Source organism: Lathyrus oleraceus, chromosome 2, assembly GCF_024323335.1.
Source record: "Lathyrus oleraceus cultivar Zhongwan6 chromosome 2, CAAS_Psat_ZW6_1.0, whole genome shotgun sequence".
NCBI lineage: Eukaryota > Viridiplantae > Streptophyta > Magnoliopsida > Fabales > Fabaceae > Lathyrus > Lathyrus oleraceus.
In genome coordinates this window covers 83,745,887-83,761,052 of record NC_066580.1, presented here as the reverse complement: position 1 = coordinate 83,761,052, position 15,166 = coordinate 83,745,887, and positions in this window count along the sequence as shown.

The window sequence follows — 15,166 nt, the reverse complement described above, 5'->3', positions numbered from 1 at the left end:
CTGGAATGAGTCCACTTTCAAATGGCCAACTTTAGGAGAGATTTCTCAAAAAAGAGGATCACATTGTTTATTTAATGGATTTTAAATTTAAATAAACAAATGTTACATATAAAAAAATAAAAATATGTTCGTTTGAGAGTTAGAACTAACCCAGAAAAATATAAGAGTAGAAAAACTATTATTGAAGTTAAAATCTATTTGCAAGCTGTGAGCCGTTAATCCTCGAAGTCGAAGTTAAGTAAATATTTAATTTGATAAATTCAATATGTATCTTAAGAACTCTTCACTAATAAAAATTGGCAACTCATCTCACAATTAAAAAACCGAGAAGACGTGTCCCTAATAAGCTAATTTATTTGTGCACCATTGAAAGATTGTTTATTTTCTACAACAAAGAGAGTTTACTAGAAAATAAAATTGATTTTAATATTTATATAATATTTATATTATGGTATTTCAAGTCTTTAGAGAATCAATACCGTTCGTTTTGTGTTCAAACAAATCAGTTACTAAAGTTGTTTTTTTTAAACAAGTTTCCTATAATAGTTTTTAATAAATCTCTACCTTAATACAAGTTTCCTTTAAGGTGACTGAAGCACAATTCACAAATGTAGCCTGATTTTTAAAAATGTGTCACGAGTGCGTCCTTTCCTTGAATCCATGCATATTCAAGTTAAATAGCTAGTTCGCCAAAAAGTGTTTCCCATATCTTCCCATGAAAAGTCTATATAAATTATCATGACAAAACCCGTGATATTTAGGCATACATGCAATTTAACAAAAACAACTATTTAGAGAAAAAATAGTATAATTTCATAAAATGGGAGAATGTGTAAATGAGAGAGCATATTGATGATAGCATAATCCAAATTACCATTACTCTGCAACCAAAAACATACATTATGACACAAAATAGAAAATTCTTAACTTAAATCCCTAATTTTTTAATGATTTGAAATGCATACTTTATAGTCAATTGGCAAGTAAAGGAAATCATTAGTCCCTTGGTGATTCTCCTTAATTTCATAAAGCAACATCTTTGAAATGTACATTCAAACAAATTGAAACACACAAAAATAAGTTCAGTTTATCATAAAGAACTTGATCCAGTTGTTGTTAATTGTTCTTACTTGTTAGGAATATTTTTAATGATTAAAGTAGTCCTTGTATCTTGACGGAGGACGATCGTGTCAAGATCAATCTGGTAATGATAATGCAACTTACTGAACTTGCAATGGATGCAAGACTGAAGGAGTCATGAGAAAAGGTCCAAAATAAGTAGAATACATAGACGGGAACATTGCCATTTAAATTGGCCACTATATGCAAATAATGGAGATAGGTCTGAATAGTTGTTTTGTGGTAAAGAAGGTGCATGTTGTTTCTCTTTTTCATTCTTTTTGTTAACAACGACATTTTCAGTGGATGAAGTTTTGATATTCTAGAATAGAACCAGAAATTTTAAGTGACGATTCACTTCTGATTTCAATTCCAATATTAGCTTGTTGTGTTCTTTGTTCATCTTCTCCAATGAGATAACTAGGGTTTCCATTATTAGAGTTAGGTTAGGTCTCGTAATATTTGATGATAAGAAAACTTATTTATAGGTATTTGAGGGGGTTGGAATGGGTCCAATTTCATGTGGCCCACTTTAGGAGAGATTTCTCAAAAAGTGAGGGTCACATTGTTTATTTAATGGATTTTAAATTTAAATAAATAAGTTACATATAAGAAAATAAAATAGTTGTGTTCTTTGTTCATCTTCCCCAACGAGCTAACTAGGGTTTCCATGCTTTCCATGGTTAGAGTTAGGTTAGGTCTCGTGATATTTGATGATAACAAAACTTAGTTATAGGTACTTGAATGGGTTATTGGAATGTGTCCACTTTCAAATGGCCCACTTTAGGAGAGATTTCTCATAAAAGAGGATCACATTGTTTATTTAATAGATTTTAAATTTAAATAAATAAGTGTTACATATAAGAAAATAAAAATATGTTCGTTTGAGAGTTAGAACTGACCTAGACAAATATAAGAGTAGAAAAACTATTATTGAAATTAAAATCTATTTGCAAACTGTGAGCCGTTAATCCTCGAAGTCGAAGTTAAGTAAATGTTTAATTTGACAAATTCAATATGTATCCTAAGAACTCTTCCCTATAATAAATTGGCAACTTATCTCATAATTGAAAAACCGAGAAGACGTGTCCCTAATAAGCTAATTTATTTGTGCACCATTGAATGATTGTTTATTTTCTACAACAAAGAGAGTTTACTTGAAAAGAAAATAGATTTCAATATTTACATAATATTTAGAGTATGGTATTTCAATTATTCAGAGAATCAATACCGTTCATTTTGTATTCAAACAAATCAGTTACTAAAGTTGTTTTTTGAAGAAGTTTCATATAATACTTTTTAACAAATCTCTACCTTAATAAAAGTTTCCTTTAAGGTGACTGAAGCCCAATTCACAAATGCATCATGAGTTTTGAAAATGTGTCACGAGTGCGTCCTTTCTTTGAATCCATGCATATTTTCAAGTGAAATAACTTATTCTCCAAAAAGTGTTTCCCATACCTTCCCATGAAAATATATATAAATTATCATGACAAAATCTGTGATATTTAGGCATACATGCAATTTAACAAAAACAACTATTAAGAGAAAAAGGTATAACCTTAAAAAATGGGAGAGCGTGTAAATGAGAGAGAATATTGATGATAGCATAACCCAAATTACCATTACTCTGCAACCAAAAATATACATTAGGAAACAAAATATAAGATTGTTAACTTAAATCCATAAATTTTAATGATTTGAAATGCATACTTTGTAGTCAACTGGCAAGTAAAGAAAATCATAAGCCCCTTCGTGATTCTCCTCAATTTCATAAAGTAGCATCTTTGAAATATACATTCAAACAAATTGAAACATATAGAAATAAGTTCAATTTATCATAAAGAAATTGATCTAGTTGTTGTTGATTGTTCTTACTTGTTAGGAATCTTTTTAATGATTAAATTAGTCCTTATATCTTCACAGTGGACGATCGTGTCGAGATCAATCTGGTAATGACAATGCAACTTAATATGAATTTTCCATGGATGCAAGACTGAAGGAGTGATGAGAAAAAGGTCCAAAAGGAGTAGAATACATGTATGAGGAACATTGCCATTAAAATTGGACACTATATGCAAATGATGGAGATGCATTTGAATAGTTGTTTTGTGGTAAAGAAGGTGCAAGTTATTTCTCTTTTTGATTCTTTTTGTTAACAACAACATTTTAAGTGGATGGAGTTTTGATATTCTGGAATGGAACGAGAAATTCTAAGTGACGATTCGCTTCTAAGTTCAATTCTAATATCAGCTTGTTGTGTTCTTTGCTCATGTTCTCCAATGAGATAACTAGGATTTCCATTATTAGAGTTAGGTTAGTGTAACGGTAAATTCATGACCATTAAGCTATGGATAAACTTAACGTCAATAAAACCAGAGTCGCCACCGTGCTTTTATTGTTTCCAAAGGAAAAGGCAAAAGTACGAACAAAATCCACAGATAAGAAGTTTTCAAATCAAAACTAATAATATGCCAGAGATTACAAGTAAGGGGGTTGGTTAAGTTGAGTACTCCACCTTGGGGCAACTTATGCAAAAATTAGGGATCATGGCAAGTAACTGCAGTCTGTTGATCAACTAGTATCGGAAAGACCTTAGTTGACAATAAAGGTTGACGTCGATTCAACATCCCAGTAGCGATCAAGAGCATAGTGGATATCAAGAGTTGGTAGAAGGATTAAGGATCATTTGTATTCAATGTAATCCTTTTCCATGTAAATTACCATTTTCAACTTTGTAAAAATCTATGTAGTCTTTTCATTTACAAACTACCATCCCATTAAATAAATTTGAGCTTTTGTCCAATTGTTTCTACTCTTATTTACTTCAGCCAATAGTATAAATTTTTTTAGGATCATTTTGGTAATTTAAAATTTTTTAATCAAAATATTTTTTTCTTAAAACATATAAAAACAAGAATTTTTCAAAGCAATTAAAAGGAAGTATCAACAGCATTTCAAAGAGCAGCAAGTCCTTAAGTGCTAAGCATCAGAGGTTCCCCAAGCGGTTAACCCTTCGGGTATCCCTAGTTGTTTGTTGATTTGGTTCCCCTACGGAGGAAAGTGATATAGAGGTGAGTGAGGAACTATCTCGTCTTCTTGAGCAAGATGAAAAGATTATTCAGCCGTTTGAAGAGCAGATTGAGCTAGTCAAATTGGGTTTCGAGGATGATGTGAAGGAAGTCAAGATTGGGTCTCGACTGTGTCCAGATGCTAAGAAGGGGTTGATTGATCTTCTTTGGGAGTATTATGATGTGTTTGCTTGGTCCTATCAAGACATGCCTGGTTTAGATTCTGAGATTGTGGAGCATAGATTGTCGTTGAAACCAGAATGCCCGCCAGTCAAGCAGAAGTTGAGAAGAAGACATCCATATATGGCTATGAAGATCAAAAAGGAAGTTCATAAGCAAATTGATGTCGGTTTCCTTGTGACTACTGAGTATCCGTAATGGGTGGCCAATATTGTGCCCGTGCTGAAGAAAGATGGAAAAGTCCGCATGTGTGTTGACTATCGAGATTTGAATAAAGCCAGTCTGAAAGATGATTTCCCTCTGTCACACATTGATATCTTGGTAGACAATACTGCTAAATAAAAAGTCTTTTCGTTTATGGATGGATTTTATGGAGATAATCAGATTAAGATGGCACCTAACGATATGGAGAAAACCACATTCATTACACCTTGGGGAACATTCTGTTATAGAGTGATGCCTTTCGGTCTAAAGAATGCTAGTGCAACTTACCAAAGAGCAATGGCTACTCTTTTTCTTGATATGATGCATAAAGAGATTGAAGTTTATGTCGATGACATGATTGCTAAATCAATTGATGTTTTGGTTCAAGCATCCATGCTTGTGGCAAGTGGGTTGAGTGTTCTCCAAAGAATGTCTTGAAATCAAAAGCAAAACAAAACTAACTACTAACTATTAACTTTTAATTTCAAGCTTTTACTTTGATGCAATTTACTTTTAGCACTTTATTTCATTTGTCATTATACATATCATTCTAATTGTTTATGTTAATGCAATTTTCACTTTGTCCATTTGGACCATATTGTGTGATATATTTTGTTTGTGTTGCTTTGTTTGTTTGTATGGTCTTTGACCATTTAATGTACATAATGATAACAAAGACCCTAAAAGACTTTTGAGTGGACTGTTGGTTTGATCTTGCCCAAATGGACTTAGAACTTAGGCAACATTCCTTTGCTAATGGACTTGGCCAATGCCAATTTGTTGAAGAACCAAGTGCTTGCAATTTGAATTCATCTGATACATCTTTGAAGATCTCTCCAGTTCATCTGCAACATGATCATTGTGAAGCTGTTATTTTGAATCTGTGACCTGTGGAATTCATCTGCTACATGGGCTATTTTGAAGAAGATCATGAAGTGGATAAGCTTGGATGTGGCCATCTTTATTTGATTCCTTGCTCTTCAAGATATTAATTGTGCATTTGTGTGTTGCTTGATTCTAAAAGTCCAAGGGAATTCTGGGTTTCTATTGACATACTTGTCTATTGGATTGCAACCCATTTGGTCAGATCTTTTCAACTTTAAACTTTTAAATTTTGTGCATAGGATAGTCTCTTCATCTTCTCCCCATTTATTTAATTTCAAAATCTCTCCCTCCATTTTCAAAACCTTCTTTGTGTGAACTACTTTTTTTCTAAACTTTGACCACTTTCAAAAAGATAGAAACTTTGGCCTTATGCCTTTGCATTTTCAAAATATATTTTCTTAAATCAAACTTGTGAATAAACTTAACTATATTTGACTTAAACTTTCAAAAAGCCAAAAATAACTAACTCATTCTAATCACTTTGAGGCCTTTGTGCCTTTCAAACTTAAATTTTGTTAAAACCAATACACTCATTTTGAAATTTGTAGCACGAACTACGAGGTTTTGATCCCTCATTTTTATGTTGGTACGTAGGCACAAGACCGAAGGTCTTATTAAACACAAAAATATAATTAATGAATTCTTTTCTCATCCCCCCATTCTATTTGCTTGTAAACATCACTTTGTACAAATATATATGCACACAAAAAGGGCTCCCTAGGAGTACCTAGGATACTTTGGGTGCTAACATCTTCCCTCTGTGTAACCAACCCCCTTACCTGTGATCTCTGACTTTTCTTAGTTTTTATTTGAAAACTCCTTACTATTTGGGTTTTGTTCGTACTTTTCCCTTTTCCCTTGGGAATAATAAAAGCACGGTGGCGACTCTTGTTAATTGATCTCTAGCTTGTCAATAGCTTAATGATCATGAATTTCCCGCTACAGTACCTAGGACACTTTGGGTGCTAATACCTTCCCTCTGTGTAACCAACCCCATTACCTGTGATCTCTGACTTTTATTAGTTTTTATTTGAAAACTTCTTACTTATTGGGTTTTGTTCGTACTTTTTTCCTTTTCCCTTGGAAACAATAAAAGCGCGGTGGCGACTCTTGTTAATTGATCTCTAGCTTGTCAATAGCTTGATGATCATGAATTTCCCGCTACAGTTCTTTGTTCATCTTCTCCAACGAGATGACTAGGGCTTCCAGGGTTTTCATGGTTATAGTTAGGTTGTGTCTTTTGATATTTGATGATAAGATAACTTATTTATAGGTACTTAAAGGGGTTGTTGGAATGGGTCCACTTTCAAATGGCCCACTTTAGGAGAAATTTCTCAAAAAAGAGGATCACGTTGTTTATTTAATGGATTTTAAATTTAAATGAATAAATGTTACATATAGGAAAATAAAAATATGTTCGTTTGGGAGCTAGAATTGACCTAGAAAAATATAAGAGTAGAAACACTATTATTGAAATTAAAATCTATCTGCAAACCGTGAGCCGTTAATCTTCAAAGTCGTATTTAAGTAAATATTTAATTTGATAAATTCAATATGTCTCCAAATAACTCTTCCCTAATGAAAATTGGCAACACATCTCACCATTGAAAAATCGAGAAGTCTTGTTCCTGAGAAGCTAATTTATTTGTGCACCATTGAAAGATTGTTTATTTTATACACCAAAGAAAGTTTACTTGAAAAGAAAATAAATTTTAATATCTTACATAATATTTAGAGTATGGTATTCCAAGTCTTCAGAGAATCAATACCGTCCATTTTGTATTCAAACAAATCAGCTAATAAAGCTGTTTATTCAACAAGTTTCCTATAATAGTTTTTAACAAATATCTAGCTTAATACAAGTTTCCTTTAAGATGACTGAAGCACAATCCACAAATGCAACATGAGTTTTAAAAATGTGTCATGAGTGTGTCCTTTCCTTGAATCCATGCATATTCAAGTGAAAGAACTTGTTCGCCAAAAAGTGTGTCCCATATCTTCCCATGAAAAGTCTGTATAAATTATCATGACAAAATCCTTGATATTTCGGCATACATGCAATTTAACAAAAATAACTACGTAGGGGAGAGTGTGTAAATGAGAGAGCATATTGGTGATAGCATAACCTAAATTACCATTACTATGCAACTAAATACATACATTAGGAAAAAAAATAGAAAATTATAAACTTAAATCCCTAATTTTTTAGTGATTTGAAATGCATACTTTATAGTCAATTGGCAAGTAAGGGAAATCATAAGTCCCTTGGTGATTCTCCTCAATTTCATAAAGCAACATCTTTGAAATGTACCTTCAAACAAATTGAAACACACATAATTAAGTCGAGTTTATCATAAAGAAATTGATCAAGTTGTTATTGATTGTTCTTACTTGTTAGGAATATTTTTAATAATTAAAGTAGTCCTTGTATCTTCACGGCGGGCGATTGTGTCGAGATCAATCTGATAATGACAACGCAACTTACTATGAATTTGAAATGGAATCAAGACTAGAGGAGTGATGAGAAAAGGTCCAAAAGGAGCAGAATACATGTTTGGGGAACATTGCCATTGAAATTGGCCATTATATGCAAATGATAGAGATGTGTTTGAGTGGTTGCTCTATGGTAAAGAAGGTGCATGTTGTTTCTCTTTTTGATTCGTTTTGTTAACAACAACATTTTCAGTGGATGGAGTTTATATGTTGTGGAATGGAACAAGAAATTCTAAGTGATGATTCGCTTATGATTTCGATTCTAATATCATATTGTTGTGTTCTTTGCTCATCTTCTACAATGAAATAACTAGGGTTTCCATTATTAGAGTTAGGTTAGGTCTCTTGATATTTGATGATTACAAAAATTATTTATAGGTACTTTAGGGGATTGAAATGGATCCACTTTCAAGTGGTCCACTTTAGGAGAGATTTCTCAAAAATGAGGATCACATTATTTATTTAATGGATTTTAATGTTAAACAAATAAATGTTACATATAAGAAAATAAAATTGTTGTGTTTTTTGTTCATCTTCTCCAACGAGCTAACTAGGGTTGCATGGTTTCCATGGTTAGAGTTAGGTTAGGTCTCGTGATATTTGATGATGACAAAATGTATCTATAGGTATTTGAAGGGGTTGCTGGAATGAGTCCACTTTCAAATGGCCAACTTTAGGAGAGATTTCTCAAAAAAGAGGATCACATTGTTTATTTAATGGATTTTAAATTTAAATAAACAAATGTTACATATAAAAAAATAAAAATATGTTCGTTTGAGAGTTAGAACTAACCCAGAAAAATATAAGAGTAGAAAAACTATTATTGAAGTTAAAATCTATTTGCAAGCTGTGAGCCGTTAATCCTCGAAGTCGAAGTTAAGTAAATATTTAATTTGATAAATTCAATATGTATCTTAAGAACTCTTCACTAATAAAAATTGGCAACTCATCTCACAATTAAAAAACCGAGAAGACGTGTCCCTAATAAGCTAATTTATTTGTGCACCATTGAAAGATTGTTTATTTTCTACAACAAAGAGAGTTTACTAGAAAATAAAATTGATTTTAATATTTATATAATATTTATATTATGGTATTTCAAGTCTTTAGAGAATCAATACCGTTCGTTTTGTGTTCAAACAAATCAGTTACTAAAGTTGTTTTTTTTAAACAAGTTTCCTATAATAGTTTTTAATAAATCTCTACCTTAATACAAGTTTCCTTTAAGGTGACTGAAGCACAATTCACAAATGTAGCCTGATTTTTAAAAATGTGTCACGAGTGCGTCCTTTCCTTGAATCCATGCATATTCAAGTTAAATAGCTAGTTCGCCAAAAAGTGTTTCCCATATCTTCCCATGAAAAGTCTATATAAATTATCATGACAAAACCCGTGATATTTAGGCATACATGCAATTTAACAAAAACAACTATTTAGAGAAAAAATAGTATAATTTCATAAAATGGGAGAATGTGTAAATGAGAGAGCATATTGATGATAGCATAATCCAAATTACCATTACTCTGCAACCAAAAACATACATTATGACACAAAATAGAAAATTCTTAACTTAAATCCCTAATTTTTTAATGATTTGAAATGCATACTTTATAGTCAATTGGCAAGTAAAGGAAATCATTAGTCCCTTGGTGATTCTCCTTAATTTCATAAAGCAACATCTTTGAAATGTACATTCAAACAAATTGAAACACACAAAAATAAGTTCAGTTTATCATAAAGAACTTGATCCAGTTGTTGTTAATTGTTCTTACTTGTTAGGAATATTTTTAATGATTAAAGTAGTCCTTGTATCTTGACGGAGGACGATCGTGTCAAGATCAATCTGGTAATGATAATGCAACTTACTGAACTTGCAATGGATGCAAGACTGAAGGAGTCATGAGAAAAGGTCCAAAATAAGTAGAATACATAGACGGGAACATTGCCATTTAAATTGGCCACTATATGCAAATAATGGAGATAGGTCTGAATAGTTGTTTTGTGGTAAAGAAGGTGCATGTTGTTTCTCTTTTTCATTCTTTTTGTTAACAACGACATTTTCAGTGGATGAAGTTTTGATATTCTAGAATAGAACCAGAAATTTTAAGTGACGATTCACTTCTGATTTCAATTCCAATATTAGCTTGTTGTGTTCTTTGTTCATCTTCTCCAATGAGATAACTAGGGTTTCCATTATTAGAGTTAGGTTAGGTCTCGTAATATTTGATGATAAGAAAACTTATTTATAGGTATTTGAGGGGGTTGGAATGGGTCCAATTTCATGTGGCCCACTTTAGGAGAGATTTCTCAAAAAGTGAGGGTCACATTGTTTATTTAATGGATTTTAAATTTAAATAAATAAGTTACATATAAGAAAATAAAATAGTTGTGTTCTTTGTTCATCTTCCCCAACGAGCTAACTAGGGTTTCCATGCTTTCCATGGTTAGAGTTAGGTTAGGTCTCGTGATATTTGATGATAACAAAACTTAGTTATAGGTACTTGAATCGGTTATTGGAATGTGTCCACTTTCAAATGGCCCACTTTAGGAGAGATTTCTCATAAAAGAGGATCACATTGTTTATTTAATAGATTTTAAATTTAAATAAATAAGTGTTACATATAAGAAAATAAAAATATGTTCGTTTGAGAGTTAGAACTGACCTAGACAAATATAAGAGTAGAAAAACTATTATTGAAATTAAAATCTATTTGCAAACTGTGAGCCGTTAATCCTCGAAGTCGAAGTTAAGTAAATGTTTAATTTGACAAATTCAATATGTATCCTAAGAACTCTTCCCTATAATAAATTGGCAACTTATCTCATAATTGAAAAACCGAGAAGACGTGTCCCTAATAAGCTAATTTATTTGTGCACCATTGAATGATTGTTTATTTTCTACAACAAAGAGAGTTTACTTGAAAAGAAAATAGATTTCAATATTTACATAATATTTAGAGTATGGTATTTCAATTATTCAGAGAATCAATACCGTTCATTTTGTATTCAAACAAATCAGTTACTAAAGTTGTTTTTTGAAGAAGTTTCATATAATACTTTTTAACAAATCTCTACCTTAATAAAAGTTTCCTTTAAGGTGACTGAAGCACAATTCACAAATGCATCATGAGTTTTGAAAATGTGTCACGAGTGCGTCCTTTCTTTGAATCCATGCATATTTTCAAGTGAAATAACTTATTCTCCAAAAAGTGTTTCCTATACCTTCCCATGAAAATATATATAAATTATCATGACAAAATCTGTGATATTTAGGCATACATGCAATTTAACAAAAACAACTATTAAGAGAAAAAGGTATAACCTTAAAAAATGGGAGAGCGTGTAAATGAGAGAGAATATTGATGATAGCATAACCCAAATTACCATTACTCTGCAACCAAAAATATACATTAGGAAACAAAATATAAGATTGTTAACTTAAATCCGTAAATTTTAATGATTTGAAATGCATACTTTGTAGTCAACTGGCAAGTAAAGGAAATCATAAGCCCCTTCGTGATTCTCCTCAATTTCATAAAGTAGCATCTTTGAAATATACATTCAAACAAATTGAAACATATAGAAATAAGTTCAATTTATCATAAAGAAATTGATCTAGTTGTTGTTGATTGTTCTTACTTGTTAGGAATCTTTTTAATGATTAAATTAGTCCTTATATCTTCACAGTGGACGATCGTGTCGAGATCAATCTGGTAATGACAATGCAACTTAATATGAATTTTCCATGGATGCAAGACTGAAGGAGTGATGAGAAAAAGGTCCAAAAGGAGTAGAATACATGTATGAGGAACATTGCCATTAAAATTGGACACTATATGCAAATGATGGAGATGCATTTGAATAGTTGTTTTGTGGTAAAGAAGGTGCAAGTTGTTTCTCTTTTTGATTCTTTTTGTTAACAACAACATTTTAAGTAGATGGAGTTTTGATATTCTGGAATGGAACGAGAAATTCTAAGTGACGATTCGCTTCTAATTTCAATTCTAATATCAGCTTGTTGTGTTCTTTGCTCATGTTCTCCAATGAGATAACTAGGATTTCCATTATTAGAGTTAGGCTAGTGTAGCGGTAAATTCATGACCATTAAGCTATGGATAAACTTAACGTCAATAAAACCATAAATTTTAATGATTTGAAATGCATACTTTATAGTCAACTGGCAAGTAAAGGAAATCATAAGCCCCTTCGTGATTCTCCTCAATTTCATAAAGTAGCATCTTTGAAATATACATTCAAACAAATTGAAACATATAGAAATAAGTTCAATTTATCATAAAGAAATTGATCTAGTTGTTGTTGATTGTTCTTACTTGTTAGGAATCTTTTTAATGATTAAATTAGTCCTTATATCTTCACAGTGGACGATCGTGTTGAGATCAATCTGGTAATGACAATGCAACTTAATATGAATTTTCCATGGATGCAAGACTGAAGGAGTGATGAGAAAAAGGTCCAAAAGGAGTAGAATACATGTATGAGGAACATTGCCATTAAAATTGGACACTATATGCAAATGATGGAGATGCATTTGAATAGTTGTTTTGTGGTAAAGAAGGTGCAAGTTGTTTCTCTTTTTGATTCTTTTTGTTAACAACAACATTTTAAGTAGATGGAGTTTTGATATTCTGGAATGGAACGAGAAATTCTAAGTGACGATTCGCTTCTAATTTCAATTCTAATTACAGCTTGTTGTGTTCTTTGCTCATGTTCTCCAATGAGATAACTAGGATTTCCATTATTAGAGTTAGGCTAGTGTAGCGGTAAATTCATGACCATTAAGCTATGGATAAACTTAACGTCAATAAAACCATAAATTTTAATGATTTGAAATGCATACTTTGTAGTCAACTGGCAAGTAAAGGAAATCATAAGCCCCTTCGTGATTCTCCTCAATTTCATAAAGTAGCATCTTTGAAATATACATTCAAACAAATTGAAACATATAGAAATAAGTTCAATTTATCATAAAGAAATTGATCTAGTTGTTGTTGATTGTTCTTACTTGTTAGGAATCTTTTTAATGATTAAATTAGTCCTTATATCTTCACAGTGGACGATCGTGTCGAGATCAATCTGGTAATGACAATGCAACTTAATATGAATTTTCCATGGATGCAAGACTGAAGGAGTGATGAGAAAAAGGTCCAAAAGGAGTAGAATACATGTATGAGGAACATTGCCATTAAAATTGGACACTATATGCAAATGATGGAGATGCATTTGAATAGTTGTTTTGTGGTAAAGAAGGTGCAAGTTGTTTCTCTTTTTGATTCTTTTTGTTAACAACAACATTTTAAGTGGATGGAGTTTTGATATTCTGGAATGGAACGAGAAATTCTAAGTGACGATTCGCTTCTAATTTCAATTCTAATATCAGTTTGTTGTGTTCTTTGCTCATGTTCTCCAATGAGATAACTAGGATTTCCATTATTAGAGTTAGGTTAGTGTAGCGGTAAATTCATGACCATTAAGCTATGGATAAACTTAACGTCAATAAAACCAGAGTCGCCACCGTGCTTTTATTGTTTCCAAAGGAAAACGGAAAAGTACGAACAAAATCCACAAATAAGAAGTTTTCAAATCAAAACTAATAATATGCCAGAGATTACAAGTAAGGGGGTTGGTTAAGTTGAGTACTCCACCTTGGGGCAACTTATGCAAAAATTAGGGATCATGGCAAGTAACTGCAGTCTGTTGATCAACTAGTATCGGAAAGACCTTAGTTGAGCATAAAGGTTGACGTCGATTCAGCATCCCAGTAGCGATCAAGAGCATAGTGGATATCAAGAGTTGGTAGAAGGATTAAGGATCATTTGTATTCAATGTAATCCTTTTCCATGTAAATTACCATTTTCAACTTTGTAAAAATCTATGTAGTCTTTTCATTTACAAACTACCATCCCATTAAATAAATTTGAGCTTTTGTCCAATTGTTTCTACTCTTATTTACTTCAGCCAATAGTATAAATTTTTTTATGATCATTTTGGTAATTTAAAATTTTTTAATCAAAATATTTTTTTCTTAAAACATATAAAAACAATAATTTTTCAAAGCAATTAAAAGGAAGTATCAACAGCATTTCAAAGAGCAGCAAGTCCTTAAGTGCTAAGCATCAGAGGTTCCCCAAGCGGTTAACCCTTCGGGTATCCCTAGTTGTTTGTTGATTTGGTTCCCCTACGGAGTGTTTGTTCCTTAGAGGAGTTCTGATTCTTTTCCCCAGCTGAGTTGGTTGATTCAGTACCTTGCGGCGTGTTATTTCCCCGACAGAGTTTCTGTGTTCCCCAATGGAGTTTGTGTTTCCTCGGCAGGGTTGATCTTCAGTAGAGTAAGACGTTTTCCCTAGTAGATTGCGTTGGTTCCCCCCACCAGTCGCCATCCGACTCGCTCCCAGTCATAGTTTCCTCCTGGTTTTAGAGAAGCTATTTGTGTTTATCTTTTGTATGGTTGTTTTCCATTTGATATGGTGTTGACCTAAAATTCCCTACAGACTCAATAACATTTCCTATCCTCAGCAGATCTCCTCTTCTCCCGGGTAGATTTGAGCCTTTAGGTTGTTGATCTCTCTGTTCTCCAGCAGTTGTCTCCCTCTTTTTGCGGATTGACCGAGGATTGTACTGATGATTCAAATTCTTTGCGACACCTTTGTATCCTTTGTGATCGTTTTGTCATCATAATCATCATATATATACATATACATATACATTCATATAATTTCATAATTGCATCATCATATCTGATTAACTTGTTGATTTGAGATTCTCATTCTTTGTTATGGCGGTACTTTATCCCCATACGAACCTCGGTGTTTGTCCTCCCTCAATTGTAGAGCGTCAGCCCCTTAGGCAGAAAGACTTTAACCTTTCTCCTCTTCCCCACTGAGTTGTTTCCTCGTGGATGATTATTACTTCAATTTCTTCCCCAGTTGTTTATTTGGATGGAATCACTCCTCTTGAGTTATATCCTCATTGGGTTGAGTCTTGATTGACTGTTTCTTTCTAGATCATGCTTAGATAGATGCTTTGAGTCTCCTAAGAGCTTATTACCCAGTAACTAGTAATATTCTTCTTAGTTTGCAGTTTGTTACTTCTTACCCAATACCCGACATAAGTACCCATGTTTTCCCAGCAGTGGAGTTCCCAGTGGATTCATTTGTTTCTGATTCCCTAAGAAGTATATCCTTGATATGTTCATC